The sequence below is a fragment of the Myzus persicae genome, unplaced genomic scaffold (genome assembly GCF_001856785.1).
Source record: "Myzus persicae strain clone G006 unplaced genomic scaffold, MPER_G0061.0, whole genome shotgun sequence".
NCBI lineage: Eukaryota > Metazoa > Arthropoda > Insecta > Hemiptera > Aphididae > Myzus > Myzus persicae.
The window spans coordinates 148,739-163,268 of record NW_019103839.1 but is presented as its reverse complement, the minus strand read 5'-3'; the positions used below and the strand labels follow the sequence as shown (position 1 = coordinate 163,268).

Below are 14,530 nucleotides of genomic sequence, written 5' to 3'. Positions count from 1 at the left end.
TTAATGTAATATTTAATTTTATATTTATTCATGCATATTAACATGTATATACATATAAGTAAATGTGTTCTTATGACGTTCAATTTCGAATTTATTTTGATGAATATTAATAGTGATAAAAAAATTATGTATTTATTTGTGTATATTTATTTTAAAAAAGACATTATTTATTTACCTTTATAGGTATATGTAGTGATTGTAATGTTTACCTAATTTTTGAATTTTTAATTTTTTACCAGTGTGATTATTGCTTCGTTTGAAGGAAAACAATAATAAATCGGAGAGGGGGAGAAGGAAACATTCTAGGTTTCGTTTAGCCTGATATATCGTGGTGGACATGTCGCTAAACATAATAACATTAATAACCTTCACATTACAATTCAGAAAAAAGGAAATGAGAAATTCATTTAATGATTTAATTTATTCTAAATATCAGAAAATAAATTTTTTTCTAATGCAAGCCCTGCTTTATTAACGATGTTTTGGGCATTCAAGTCCCTCGAGCCTCGAGGATGTTCGTGATTCCTCACAATAATTATGGTACGATACGTACTTCACCTTATAAATATAATATGGTTTATATTATGCTGATAAATTATTCATCAAAAACGAGGAAGATTTGACTATGCACGTAGGCAATAGAATCTCCTTAATGTCCATAAATGCATTTAATAACGTATCTACGCTTTACGAATGTTGAAAATCAAAACATTTTAATATTCAACAAAACAAAAGATTCTATGCTTAAACCACTGTACCTTTTTATTAATAACGTTTTATCGGTGACATGCAATACTGACAAGGAACGCAAAGGCAGACAGTACAAAGTACAGGCACCGCAGCGACCGGTCTACGCTCTTTCCAACTACAGGCACGGGTTACGACAACGCGACTTTGTCAACTCTCTCGCAAAGGCACAAGGTGGGGACGGGAAGACAAGCCGCGCTGGACAAGTACCGGCCGCCGGCGACTGTCTCGCTCCCTTACGCCGATCGTTCCGCGGACACGAACACCAAGCCCGCCGATCGCCGTACCACATCACCGTACTACGCTTGTATTCAATAATATTTTTTTCGAGATGAATAAACACCGGTACGAAACAAAACCAAAAACTAGTGTAATAGTTTTCATCCGAATAACAACCACCGTCTCCGGTACTCCAGACCACAGACCGGGCTCACCACGACCACCGTCACCGCCGTAGCTGCGTCAATACCCATATTCGTGTTTTGATTAATTGTACTTATATAGTTCAAACGATAGTGTCCTCTCAACTTATATATTTATTAATCACAAAATAAATAAAATCACGAAAAATAAAATAAAATTTATAATTAGGTACATCCAAATAATTTTAACACCTTATAAAACTATATTTTATTATAATTTATATTATCAAACATGTCCTTCAGAGTACCTTCACACAATACCCTCAACCAAGAACAGTTCTATAAACCTGCACACTCTACATCGTACGGCCATAACAACCCGATCCATCGCGTGCTCCGATCTTTCCAATATTAATTCCACTCTAATTATTTTTTGTTTTCGTTATGTACTATTATATATTTATGTTCCCAATATTTAACCATACATATTGTCATGTTATAATGCCTCACGGTGTATATTATGTACAATAAAATAAATAAAATAAAATATATTAAGTACCAGTTAATTTTAAATTTGCATGATATGGTGAAGAAAATGCGTGTAGGTAACTACAGTTTTAATTTTAAATTCATATCAAACTTGAAAGTTTTATATAGTTATATTATTCTATTCTATAGTCTATACTCTATAGTATATTATTATGAAAAATCATCATCGTTTAAACAAATAATAAAATTGAAAATCGATGACTTTGGGACTTTTTTCGACGACCCACCGGGACTACGTTTCAGGTATCGATTTTTTTTTTACACAGGTATACATAAAATAGTGTTTACTGGTAAAAATATTTTTCTCCCTGTATTCGACCAGCAAAACATACCATAATTATTACAGGTACCTGTATCGTCGAAACCTATATTGTCCGTCTACCTATACGTCGTTAATGCGAGGCGACTCAGCGGCGCCGTTCGAGCACTCACTCGATAATAATCTTTTTCTTAACTGTCAAAAGTAAGATTCAGCGACACGATATTGTTTCCATTCTATATAGGCATACATATTTTATAGTTGGTATCCGACTGGGGGATTATTTCTTAACACAATAGTATATAGTGGTACAATATGTATCTTTGCGACCCGGCTTGCTGTCGCCTACACCCGCTGCGACGGAAATATTCGTTAAGATTAATATTGACATTTTAAAATAAATACCTATATTACAATGGTAGGTTCAAGAACCATTATAAGGGTTGGTCTCCGACTGAGGTATTATTTCTAAACACTATAGTATGTAGTGGTACAATATGTATCTTTGCTGACCCGACTTGCTGTCGCCTACACCCGCTGCGGCGGAAACATTCGTAAAGATTAAAATTGACATTTTAAAATAAGTATATTACAATGGTAGGTTCGAGTACCATTACAAGGGTATATAATAATAATAATAATAACACCGGCACGGACAACACTACAATATTCTTAATCTTAACGAACAAAAAAAACATCTGCCGATCGTTTTTTCTGGCGTCGGCTACGAGCATGAAATGAGAAAAGGACATGTCAAGTGTGTTAAGCATATATAGCTTTTATGTTTTTAGGGTCCAAACGACGATTTCACTTTGGGTGTTCTATAGAATAATGTGGGGCAAAGAGCCCACACGTGTGTTTCGGCGTATTTTTCTCTTTCTTTTGTGCTCACCATAATAATCTACAGTGACCAGTAAAATGCGTTTCAATTCTACATGCATCAATAATTTAATAACATAATAATCCTATATGCATAATACTATGTTAAAAGTATTCAATAATATAAATGCTTAAATTTCTGTTTAGACCTTTCAAAATAAAAGTATTTAACATACCAGGTTATAATTCAAACCACATGTGGCATTTTAACAAAAAAAAAAAATAATAATAATAATTGTATTCGATTTTATCTGGAACGAATTTACTTTTACCGCGGCACAGAGTTCAGTTTTTCTTGGGAACATTGAACTCGTATTATTAATAATATATTTTAATGACTTTGTTCCTATTTCACATTTGTACATAGAAGAACTGCAGTGGCTGTTTTGGGATTTAGGCAAATATAATATTATGTTTGCTTAATAATAGCATTATTTTGAATTTTATTCGTTTACAGTAATTTAAAATATTATATAATATATTAGATGCATGAGAGCAACAATAATTTGAAATAATTAGTTTTTTTTGTACAGAGCGTCCGTACTTGCACGAAATAAAATGTTTTAGTTCCTTTGTAGGTGTATAGGTATTTCAAACATATCAAGTACGACAATGTACAACAATACATAGGTAGATCATGGAAGCCCACCTGAATACTAGAAGTCTGATTGTCTGAAGTTGTCATCCATACTACCATAGTATTCACATTAAAATTTGAGAAATAGTCGAAATAAATATAGTGAAATAATATGAAATTGTCACGATTCATCACAGTCCTCGGTAGTATAGTGGTAAGTATCCCCGCCTGTCACGCGGGAGACCGGGGTTCGATTCCCCGCCGGGGAGGAAATTTTTTTGTATTTGAAAACAATTTATTCTTAATTTTTATAATATTTTTTTCTGATAGTTAAGTGAATCTTGTTAGGTACTTTGGAGCGCTAAAGCATACAATTTTTATGCCGCTCTTCTTTACCGATACTTAGTAGATATATTTCAAGCCTTGGTAAGTATTTATATCCTTGTTTCACATCGAACGTCGACCGTTTGATGGCTGATAACATATCAGAGTAGCCACAAACTACAACATTTATTTCGCAGATTTTTGTTATTTTTAATCAAATATTTATCATTTGATTTAGAGATTATCATTTAAATTTTAAAACAGTAAATTATAAGAACAAACTGAATTTTAGAAATATTTTTAAAATAAAGTACATACTATCTAAAATACGAAATAAATATGTTATTTTTGACCTTTTATCGAGACACTGGTACACTTCATTGGGCAATCTCGTAAAACATGTGACGTATATGTTATCCCTAATATAGACCATAGTATTATAAGTAGTAGGTACCTAGTACCTACCAAATAAAATTGTTACACATACTGACAAACTGTCAGATATACTTTACAGCACTGCGTAATGTGAATCTATCCACTTTCGGCATTACAATTTAATATATAAAAGTATTATAGAAATAATATAATATATTGCGTTAATACCCATAGATTTACACCAGGCAGTGACGCAGTGTTATCTATATATATAAAATGGAGCCAAAAATGAACAACAATTCATAGGTTAGGTTAGCCGATAAGGCACAATTTTTTTTTAATTGATCGTATTTGACAGGTGGTTTTTACGAAAAAAAATTTCGGAAAACCCCTTTTAAACCAAGGTGGCTGAGTTGTACTTATAACCGCTCATTGGCGTGTTCACAATCAAAATAAATATAAAACATATTATTTCAAAAATACACTGCAGCAGGTAGGCATAATATACGGCTAGCATTATCACCATCGAATCTCATATAAAGTTTTCATTTTTAACGGGCAACAAAGTGCACGGGATCAGCTAGTAATTTATAAAGTATGTGACAACTAACATAATATTATAATTGTAACACCTCGGCACAGAGCATTCATGTCCGAGAGCCATGTGACGATCGGCGGGCAAAATTTCACGGTCGCCAACCACGGACCGAGACCCGGAGGTCGAAGTCCCATGGATTTTATTATATAGAATATCGACACTTTGAGTGACCGACAATAAAACAAAACACCAATTTTGGAAAAGAACACTTAATATATTACTTAGTGCCGAGAAAGCCGAACGGCATAAAACTCGGACAAAATAAATAAATGGATACGGGAATAATCAAGAATGATTATCTTACAACATATACATATATAATACAAGAAAAAACAATGAGTATCACTCCAACCGGCTCCTCTGGACGGTTACCGGGAGTATACAATAATAATAATAATGAGGATACCGACCACGGTGTATTAATAATAAAAAAACAGGTACATTGCCACACAGTGGGTCCTACGACGCCGTCCGGGCAACAAAATCGGGCCTTTATACTCCTCCATACTCTGTGTTTAGCGTGTGTATACGAAGTAACGAAGTAATCGTCGCCTGCGGCTTAGTCAGCAGCATAGGCGACGGAGACAGTGGGGGTGAGAAATAATATTATGAAGTGTTTATAAATCGGTAGATATCCTCCTACACTCGTATTGGTCGTGTGTGCCCGGACCATGGGAACGACGGAGAGGAGCGTGTGTGGATTCATCGCGCCGGCAGGTGTGGAGTTTGGTCGGTGGACCCGAACCCACGGTACTAAAGGCGCTGTCACATCGGCACGTAAATAACAAATTAAATATATACATACTTTTCAAACCGTTACCCAAATCTGGTCGTCACATAATGTGATTCATATAAACATATATAATTGTAATATTTATTTTGGACTACTGTACTGAAATACTGACTACATGTATAACAATTGATTTTTTGGCTACAGTTAAATACCTTTATTCTATACGGTTACGAGTTTATTCTAATCACAAAATATTTCGAAGCATATAGAACACAACTAATATTCGTCATATATATAATATTTTACAAAAAAATAAGTATCGATGTACATTTAACATGTTTAAAAAACTTATTTAAATATTGTATTGGGCATAAAAAACAAGTATATACAAAAAACTATTAAAACTGAAATTCACAATTACTCAGCGATTAGTGTAATCGTTTGGTGACTAAACATTAACCGATGAATCACACCTTCATCATGATTAAAACTATTAGTAAAATATTTGAATAGTAGAAATTAACGACGTCGGTCATCTAGTCATCTAAAACAACAATGAATTCTCAAATTGTGAGTCACTGACAAATTCATGGTCAGCAATGCATATAATAACTATATTAGCTATAGTGATTGTTTTATGAAACTATCGTTGATAAAATTGTCGTCAAAAATCGTTGTGATTATTATATTATATCATTATATTATTTATATTATTTATCTTGGTGATAATTATAGGTGGGAGCTACCTAAAAAATGTTGAAAATCGCTGATCTTGAGTTCTAGATCGTTAGAAATGTGTCGGAAAAACAAGTTTTTTGAAATAACTGCTGTAAATTGCTTAGTCGCATCGACAAAGCTGTATTACAGCAGAGCTCTGTATAAGATTTTTTAATACGTTTCTTGACACGACGCCTTACACATCCAAAATTATCACATGCTCGCATTTATAGATACCTACATGAAAACTAAAATATAAATCAACTTTAGCATTCAACTTTAAAAATATTATAATATTACAATCGATATTATATGGCTTGATAACACATACCTAACATACCAAAATGTACGTCCAGTCGTTCCAATTTTGTGATGTTAACTTAAACTCCTGTACATTAATGAATGAATTGCACACATTTTGACTGTGTTTAATGATCTGGAAAAAACGACCGTTGAATAAAATCCATTAAAGCCGAAGGAAGTGGACGCTACATCCACGTGTGTGGTTTCCGTCTTACAAATTTACAATATAGCAAAAGCTGTACCTAACCTTCGGAACACAGAATTAATTTATAATTATTTGGTTATCACACAGAAATAAGGCTCCATAATCGTATACAGGTTAAGTTAGGTTAGCCTATATTCCTAATTATACGCAGGTATGTGACAATGTGTAAGATGACTACGTTCAAACTGTCAGAAACGTGCAGCAAAATTCCATATACATAATATTTACAACTATGCTATAATATAGTTTCGTCGATAAAACTTATGTAATTTACAGATATTTTATGTTAGACCTGTATTTCTATGCCCAATTGCAGAATTTGCCAATTCTGCTTGCCGTACTACCAGTATCGTTGGCATAAGTACATGGGCGCCCATAGGTAACATTTTAGGGGGGGGGGGGGCAAAAAAAAAAAATTGTGGTAATATTTATTGAGCTACAAGTTCATAATATTTTTTTCCAGGGGGGGCAAGTGCTCTGTCTCCCCCCCCCCCAATGGGCGCCCACGCATAAGTATATAAATAATACCTAAACATAATATTGGAATATATTCGTACAAAACCACATATTTACCCTCAAAAAAGATATATTTTTATATATAACTTTATCATTACATGCATTCATTTTTATATTATTTATTAAATCACTTCTAAAGTATTTTGTCCTATAATTAAAAATCTAGGTTAATATTTACTATTTTATCTTATAAAATATACAGAGCTTTCAATTTTAATGGCTGACTGACAGACTAAATATTTAGTCAGAAAATTGAAGTTACTCATCAAATGGAAAAAAATAATATTTTATAATATGACTCTGTAGCAAATTGTAAATATCTATAAATATAATAATTTATATTTGCAGGCCATAATAATAATTATTACTAACCAAATAATGTTTTAATTTTGATTGCAAGATTTATGCAGTTAATTTTTGGAATAAGTATTTATTACATCGATTATCACATATTACTTAATGAACTTCACATACATTAATTTAATTAAAGTATCCCTAAAGTATATAACTACCTAACCTATACGTAGCTTAAAAATGTTTGTACGTTTCTATATAATGTAAGGTCTGTTAAAGAGATACAAACGCAGCTTGCACTATATAGGTTAGGACGTTAGGTAGCTGTAGACGCCGCATTGATATTGTCATCGGCTCGTCCCTCTATTCCAAGAATTTGGCCGGCCAAGACCGACCACACGCACTCGTGTCATATACTCATTTCATTGTATCTTTTTTGTATTTATTTATTTATAGCCTCGGCGGCATCTAGACCATTATTCTAAGGCGTATTGTATTATTATTGTTCAAGAAATTCGGCATACATGATCGTAAATCGCTATGTGTTCTAATACCACGAATAGTCGGATAGGCACGTTTATATTTTCAAATTATGATGGAATTGAAAATTCAAACAAAGAAAAAAACGATTTTTATACACCTACCCTCAGGCCTCAGTACACTCTACAGACTACAGTGTGCGTAATAAAAGTCGTTCGGAACACAGAATTAATTTATAATTATTTGGTTATCAAAGAAAGTTAATTAACGTTAAATGCACCACACAGAAATAAGGCTCCATAATCGTATACAGGTTAAGTTAGGTTAGCCTATATCCCTAATTATATCCAGGTCCGATGAGAGGGGGAAAGCTAGAATTCCTTCCCTCCGGACAAGGCATTTTTAGGAGGGGCCGGGATTTGGGACTACGCATTTTTTTTAAATAAAGGAACAATTAAAAATAAGAATTTGATGAACATAGCTAACCAATTAACTTCTTACAATTACCTGACAATTTTAATAATAGGAAGTCAAAAATAGGGGACTAGGTAAATTGAGTCAGAAGTACCATAAGTATTACTCTTGTAGTAAACTGAGTCCCGGGTCTGAAAACGGTATAGATAAACGGGTAGAACACGTTTGAGAACGGTCCTTATCTGCCGTACCTTTTTTAATATCACGATTCAGAACGTTCTTACCTGCTAACTTTTTTGCAACGTTGCCACATTAATTAAAAATAAAAATAATAAAAATACTATACATATACAATATATATAAGATATAAATCACTATATTTTGGTTATATATGTACACTACCCTCCCCGCCCCTCCATCCGCTCATGCTGCGGTACTGGCCGGTGTACCAAGCTTTACCCTCCCCCCACACGTAAAAAGCCGCCTACGTCATCGTCGGGCCTCCTGTGCCCCCTACGTCATCACTGGGACACTCCTCACCCACCCTCCCATCAGTGTCACTCCGGCCCTTCGTCACCGTCCGTACCGCGCCCGTACACCGCCCTCCACGCTACACCTCCCACGTATACTACGTGGTACCGGCGGGCCGCCTCACCTCCCCTCCACCCACTCCTCGTCAATACCGCTACGTCATAGCCGCCCCGGCCATGTAGTATACCGCGCGCACATGCCGCGCGTGTCCCCGCCTCACCCACCGCTAGCGACGTGTTCGACATACCCGCGCGAGGCGGACGTCCGCGGCCGAGGCGCGCTCTGCCAACCATGGTGATTGACGGAACTCCAACACTCTGTGCCTCTGAAATGTACGAAAAAGTTATAAGATCTGTATACACATAATAATAATAATAATAATAATACTATTAATAATCACTTTTTCGACTACGACGCCGTGGGCCATGGCCTGCTTCAAATGCATTTAATGAACCACGCAGCGCTCTTCCCGCAGGAATGTAACCATCAACTTTCGGACACTCGATCCCGGCTGTGGTGTAGGTCATTTCGATATATGCATAGAAATAACCATCACCCACCATAAGATTAACCAGCGCTTGGGATACATCATACTATAATATGATTGTATGGTCAGTGTGTTATATACATATATAAATTACGGTCGCAGTATGCGGCATGTGTTTAAGATGATATTGCTGGAGACACACGCACATCTGCGAGAGCGGCGGCGGCAGAGGATATCTGATAACGGGTAATAACTCAACGTTGTTTATCACCATTCAAATATTTTCACATCCATCACGATCGTATCAAGATAAATATTCACTGGCTGAATGCGGTTTCACTTATACCGGGACGAGCGACCTGGTCCAATGTTTCTACTGTGGTTTTTTATTGGGAAAATGGCAGGAAAATGACGAAGTGTGGCGGCAACACGCCCTGCATAATCCTAAATGTGTATTCGTATTATAATGCTACCGCGGGGTGGTGAATCAGGGGGGGGTCCAGTCAGAGGTGGTCTTAGTATCTAGCATTTTTCTCTTGAGAGTTATGTGACCCAAAATTGTTTTGCACGTTAGAAGCTAGAGGACAGAATATGTCCACTTGGTTATCAGCCCCCCTGCTCCTCCTCTTGTTATCTCACCTTTCCTTAAAGTTCACTTTTATAGGCCATGATTTTACTTACAACTATACCAATATATTATACATTTATTTTCATATACTAAGTTAGATCACAAAATAATATTTTAAAAAAGGCTCTGGATGTGGTATATCACCCTGACCACCCCTGTAAATATGCCACTAAGGTACAATGTACATCGTACATATTGTCCAATCCGACTTTCTGCCGCCTACAGCTACTCCCGCTGCGGCGGAATCATTCGTCAGGATTAAAATTGACATTTTAAAATACGTATATTACAATGGTCAGTATGAGAACCATTATACGGATATAAAATAATAATAATAACACCGATACTGGCGACACTACAATAACGATAATCTCAACGAAAAAGGAAAAGGAAAAAACATCTGCGATCGTTTTGGTGGGCGTCGCGCGTCGGCTACAAGCATGAAAAGAAAAAAGGCCCTCTCCGAGTAGGTCTAAAGAAATTGTTTTCCAAACGACGACTGAGGCATATTCTATAGAATAAAGTGTACATACATGTGTTTCTGAATATTTTTTTCTCTGCCTTTTGTGTTCATGATAAATGATAATAATCTATACTGGTAAAATGTAGAAGAGGGTTTTAAATGCGTCCCTACGTTGGTACGTTGGTGCCGAATTCCAAATATTCGGATACTTCGATTTCTTAATATTCGTAATAGTATAATACAGATCGTCTCTTTTTGTCGTTTATTTTGGGTTGTTCGATTTATATGGTAAACGGTCACTTTGTACGGTTCATTGTTTAAAATGCATAACGCGGACACTTTGTACGGTCGGTTAAAAAGGTACATTGCAGAACGCGGACACTTTGTACGGTCGGGTAAAAAGGTATATTGCAGAACGCGGAGACTTTGTACTATTATGTACCTAAAGTATATATTGTAAATATATATGTAGTTAGTATATACAAGTAGTCGCATTTACAAGTACCTACAGTGTACAGGATAAATTGATATTTCAAAATATTACAAATAAAAATATAAAATACAATATTGGAAAAAAATCTTTAAAAACTACATGTATAATATATGGAATTTAAAAATTCGATATTTGTTATTTCCTTTCTTTGATGCTGGTTACATAAATTAAATAGTTTACTATTGCCTGCAGTATTGGATTTTTGTCTTTTATTAAGTCTATTGCCACATTCGTCCAATTGTATTGCCCGCAAAACTGTCCAAAAACCCGGATTTGTTGTTCCTACTAATTATTGAACGAACTATTCCACCCTTCGCTAAAATTATTAGTTCGATGAGAATTGGCCATTGTTTGACATCTTATATTCCAAATAGAAGGAGGGTGCCGAGGGTTATTGTTATTACCACTAATATCAGCATCAAAGAAAGGAAATAACAAATATCGAATTTTTAAATTCTATATATTATACATGTAGTTTTTAAAGATTTTTTTTCCAATATTGTATTTTATATTTTTATTTGTAATATTTTGATATATCAATTTATCCTGTACACTGTAGGTACTTGTAAATGCGACTACTTGTATATACTAACTACATATATATTTACAATATATACTTTAGGTACATAATAGTACAAAGTCTCCGCGTTCTGCAATATACCTTTTTACCCGACCGTACAAAGTGTCAGCGTTTCGCACTTTCAATGCTAGACCGTACAAAGTGACCTAGAACCGATTTATATGCGTGAGCTACAATCTGGCCGTTATATTATTAATCTGTTAGATTTTAGTATACTTGTTATGATCGGAAAAAAACAAAGGAAAAAACCCACAGAAAAATTGTAATTGAGTTAATAGGTAGTCATGAATGATATAATATAAAACCTATAGTCAAAAAACATATGAGTCTTAGGAATACATTACATTTACATAAAAATTATACAAATATACAAAAAATCAATACAAAACAGGTGGTAATACCTATGATATTAGTAAGTTATTCTGTCAAGCTTAATACAAACAGGGGAATTGAAACACTAATGGAAACCTAATATATATTTTTTATTTGTCCTAATTATAATCAACGAAATATTTTAGAAATATAAAATAGTACACAGTAAAAGGTTATTTTTTTATATATTTAATAGTTAAGCATAAGCCATATTCAGACATAAAATTATTTGGTATTTGGACATTTCCCCCTCCCCCTGTGCCTTCCCACCATGGACAGATACATTGCCCACCTGAATCAATATATATATTTTTTTATACATAATAATTATAGCTCTACAGATAAGCAACTCAAGTGCATCAATAAACATTTTAAATTATAGAGAAAGAGCTTCTCGTAATAATAATTTAGGTAAAGACGACTGCAGGTTAAAAAAGTTATGTGAAAGTTTTTCAAATTATATTTTAAATTTTATCATTGCCAGAATGAAAAAATGTTATGGTTTAAACATGAGTGAACTTTCGAATATCGAGAAATTCTAATAAAATATTAATTAATAAATTATACAGCTGTATGTTGTTGATACGTCGTATTTTAAAATGTATATGATTTAGTATGTTCCTATAAATGTGTACACAATACACTGTATACTCTATACGTAGGTATAACAATATAAACAACCAACAACAAGTAGGTAAGTAGAAAAGTTTTACTAATAAATAATGATTATAAGCATTAAACAATATTTTCATAACTCGCAATTGCTATACATCATATTATAATAATTTATAAAATATAATATAATAATACTCACTTAAAAAATACAAATATATAAATAGATTTGTGGTGTTTGGCATGGCTCGCAACCGATTAAATATACTACGAGGTATTCCGTAATGTATTTGAGACGAAAAGGCTGAATGTGACTAACTAACCTACGTAAGTAGAACTGCAAAGGAATCACATAACTTACAAGATCATTTACTTTGTATTATAATATTAGCTTCAGGTATGCAGCAATAGAATGGAGCGAAACACAAGCTTCGATAAATACAATATTTCAGTGATCGAACAAATATCTTTGACCAAATGCAAGCTATATTGGATATTGCCACATGATCATGAACTTATAATCTATTAATATATAAATATATTGCTGTTCTAACTTGTTATACTTGCTATAATCTAACCGTTTCATTAAAATAATTATTTATTTATTGATATATTTTACAATTTTGTTCTATATATTCAATATTATATAAGTATTAATAATTTAAGATGGGTATGGTTGTATAATATTAAATTAGCTTGAATAAGTTCAAACGAACATGTCTGCGTAAACCTTGAAACCGTTTATAAATACACTTACCTTCGGCAAAACAATATTTTATTATTAATTGAATTTAAAACATCGTATAGGTCCAAAACGAGAAAAGGAATTTATTTTTTGGTGGGTTTTTATTCGAAAACCTTCGCTTTAACATTTTCTAATGTATTTTATTTTATATTCTGTATACAACAGCAGGTTCTATAAGTACTAATCCCTTTTAAATGTATAGAAATGAACCTAGTATTGAATGCATATCCTGTCATAACTATTTTCGAAATAAAACCTATACATTTAAACCCCATGTCTCATCTTAACAAGTAAAAAAAACACATATTATATTCATTAACACGAGTACATTGCACATCCAGAACGAATTTACTTTTAACCAGAGTCCACCGTCCTGTTCTTCTTAGAATTCGAAAACTTATTGTAATCATTTTAACAATGTAACAACTTTTTGTCTTATTTCACGTATTTTGTATTATGCATTAAGTATTGTGTTTGAATGCGTTTTGCCAACGATCTACGTATACCAATAGACTTACATATTAAATATACTAGCTGCAGTGTAACTCGATTTCACCCGGAAATAATTTAACAAATATAAAATATTTATATTGGCGTATCTCACGTTGTAGTGTAGGTACCTCAATTCAGATATTATAGCACTTGGTTTATCCCCGAAAGTGATTCAGGCTACCTACTCTCTAAACTTTCTTGATGCACTATCTCTAAAAATAATCTCTGACATTTTTGTCAACATCAGAAGAATAGTTTTTGAGTCTAAAGGCAACAAAGAAGAATAATTTTGTGAATAAGCTCCCATCTATTTTGTTTGAAGATAAATTTATTTATCAGAAACAGGTTCGTTACGCTGACACTTGAGTATTAGAAATTGACTCAAAATTTGCATCAGTAATTATTATTTATCATATAATTTATACAAATTAGTACCGGAATATCTATCGTAAGTCAAATTAAATGGCTATGAGCATTTGAAGTTAAAATGTTTATAAAATTGCATATTCATTAGAATTCTCATGTGGCGATTTTCTTATTTTGTTGTAGTTCAAAAACTTATAATTGTAGATACTTTAAATGTACACCATATGTTTATTTTATCAATTCATGTACTTGATAAAATATTCAAAATATTAAGTTGAGTTTTTGATGTCAAAGGACATTTTCAATATTCAATTTTTTTCTTAGTTTTTTCAAAAGTGTCAATGAAATTAAATTTTTTGGATCAAAAACTCTGAAAATGTAATACATGATAATATATTGTTACAGTATCGATTGAGAAATATTAAAAAT

General features: G+C 33.3%; 1 non-coding gene across 1 annotated transcript; it reads left to right on the top strand.

The window, feature by feature from the left end:
- Positions 1-3,570: 3,570 nt before the first annotated feature.
- On the top strand, positions 3,571-3,642 carry Trnad-guc. Its single transcript has one exon. It is a non-coding gene; the product is annotated as a tRNA-Asp (tRNA).
- The last annotated feature ends 10,888 nt before the right edge of the window (positions 3,643-14,530 follow it).